Raw genomic sequence first — 2,500 nt, forward strand, 5'->3', positions numbered from 1 at the left:
ACACTAGAATATATAATGTATACAAAAGTCTGTATAAAAACTATATATAATATACCGTTTATATATAAACCTCTGGGACCTCTTAACCTGGGACCCCTGCTGTCATCAGGTCAGCTGCTAGCTGCTAGCTGCTGTCATCAGGTCAGCTGCTAGCTGCTAGCTGCTAGCTGCTGTCATCAGGTCAGCTGCTAGCTGCTATCATCAGGTCAGCTGCTAGCTGCTAGCTGCTACCATCAGGTCAGCTGCTAGCTGCTAGCATCAGGTCAGCTGCTAGCTGCTATCATCAGGTCAGCTGCTAGCATCAGGTCAGCTGCTAGCTGCTAGCTGCTGTCATCAGGTCAGCTGCTAGCTGCTAGCATCAGGTCAGTTTCTAGCTGCTAGCTGCTATCATCAGGTCAGCTGCTAGCTGCTAGCATCAGGTCAGCTGCTAGCTGCTAGCTGCTGTCATCGTCAAGCTGCTAGCTGTGTGTGTGTGTGTGTGTGTATGTGCGTCTGTGTATGTGTGTGTGTGTGTGTGTGTGTGTGTGTGTGTGTGAAACTCATGGGAGTCCTTCATTGTGTGTCTGTGTGTGTGTGTGTGTGTGTGTGTGTGTGTGCGTCTGTGTGTGTGCGTCTGTGTGTGTGTGTGTGTGTGTGTGTGTGTGTGTGTGTGTGTGTGAGACTCATGGGAGTCCTTCATTGTGTGTCTGTGTGTCTGTGTGTGTGTCTGTGTGTGTGCGTCTGTGTGTGTGTGTGTGTGTGTCTGTGTGTATGTGCGTCTGTGTATGTGCGTCTGTGTGTGTGTGTGTGTGTGTGTGTGTGTGTGTGTGTGTGTGTGTGTGTGTGTGTGTGTGTGTGTGTGTGTGAGACTCATGGGAGTCCTTCATTGTGTGTCTGTGTGTCTGTGTGTGTCTGTGTGTGTGCGTCTGTGTGTGTGTGTGTGTGTGTGCGTGAGACTCATGGGAGTCATACGAAGGGCTACCAGTTTGATACACTCTTCTGAAATAACAAATGTGCTCAGTTTGCCTTTAGTTACATATGATTATTAATGATTAATGATGGTCATCTATGGGAAGACACTGATCACGTTAATGATTTCGCTCAATAATTATCAACAGTGACTTAACAAGGTGGGAAACGGATAATATCAATATTCCAGTTTCATTTTTAGAACAGGCCTGAGCTACTCATGTGGTCCTTGGGGACCCCTGGTCTACATCTAGGACCCACTCTGATTGGCTCATGGAGGCACGTGATCAGACAGTGGTGTACGGAGCCGTGATTACTACACAGAGGACAGAAGAAACCAGAAAATATTCATATTTAACAAGCTGACGTCACACAAGTTGACCTGTTTCTACATCAAAGATTACTCAAACTGATGACTAGATTATGAAAATTGTTGGATATTAATGTATAGTTGACATTTAATCGGTCTGTCTTTGCAGCTCTGTTTCTGGGTCAGTGTTTCGGGGTCTCTGGCGTCGGCTCTCTGCAGGCCGTGTGCACAGAAACTCAACGTGTCGGTTTAAAAAGAGTCTCACCAACTCAGAGATCATTATTCAAAATCCCGTTCACATCTCAGATGAAGACAACGAGAAGCTCTCAGGAAATGAGCCGAGTTTCTGCTTCACACAGAGGATGTGGTCTGTGTCTCTGTGTGTGTGTGTGTGTGTGTCTGTGTTTGTGAGTGTGTGTGTGTGTCTGTGTGTCTCTGTGTTTGTGAGTGTGTGTGTGTGTGTGTGTGTGTGTGTCTGTGTTTGTGAGTGTGTCTGTGTGTCTCTGTGTTTGTGAGTGTGTGTGTGTGTGTGTGTGTGTCTCTGTGTGTGTGTGTGTGTGTGTGTGTGTGTGTGTGTGTGTCTCTGTGTGTGTGTGTGTGTGTGTGTGTGTGTCTGTGTGTCTCTGTGTTTGTGAGTGTGTGTGTGTGTGTGTCTGTGTGTGTGTGTGTGTGTGTGTGTGTGTGTGTGTCTGTGTGTGTGTGTGTCTGTGTGTGTGTGTGTGTGTGTGTGTGTGTGTGTGTGTGTGTGTGTGTGTGTGTGTGTGTGTGTGTGTGTGTGTGTGTGTGTGTGTCTGTGTGTCTCTGTGTTTGTGAGTGTGTCTGTGTGTCTCTGTGTTTGTGAGTGTGTGTGTGTGTCTGTGTGTCTCTGTGTTTGTGAGCCTCTGTGTGTGTGTGAGTCTGTGTGTGTGTGTCTCTGTGTGTGTGTGTCTGTGTGTGTGTGTGTGTGTGTGTGTGTGTGTGTGTGTGTGTGTCTGTGTGTGTGTGTGTCTGTGTGTGTGTGTGTGTGTGTGTGTGTGTGTCTGTGTGTGTGTGTCTCTGTGTGTGAGTCTCTGTGTGTGTGTGAGTCTCTGTGTGTGTATATATGTGTGTCTCTGTCTGTGTGTGTGTGTGTGTGTGTGTGTGTGTGTGTGTTTGTTTGTGTGTGTGTGTCTGTGTGTGTGTGTGTGTGTGTGTCTGTGTGTCTCTGTGTTTGTGAGTCTCTGTGTGTGTGTGTGTGTGTCTCTGTGTTTGTGAGCCTCTGTG

General features: G+C 47.3%; 1 protein-coding gene across 1 annotated transcript in view; it reads right to left on the reverse strand.

The window, feature by feature from the left end:
• The window catches only part of dgkq (diacylglycerol kinase theta), a 46,914-nt gene that overhangs the window by 28,796 nt on the left and 15,618 nt on the right, over nucleotides 1–2,500 (reverse strand). The window lies entirely within an intron of this gene.

The sequence above is a fragment of the Sander vitreus genome, chromosome 10, assembly GCF_031162955.1.
Source record: "Sander vitreus isolate 19-12246 chromosome 10, sanVit1, whole genome shotgun sequence".
Taxonomy (NCBI): Eukaryota; Metazoa; Chordata; class Actinopteri; order Perciformes; family Percidae; genus Sander; species Sander vitreus.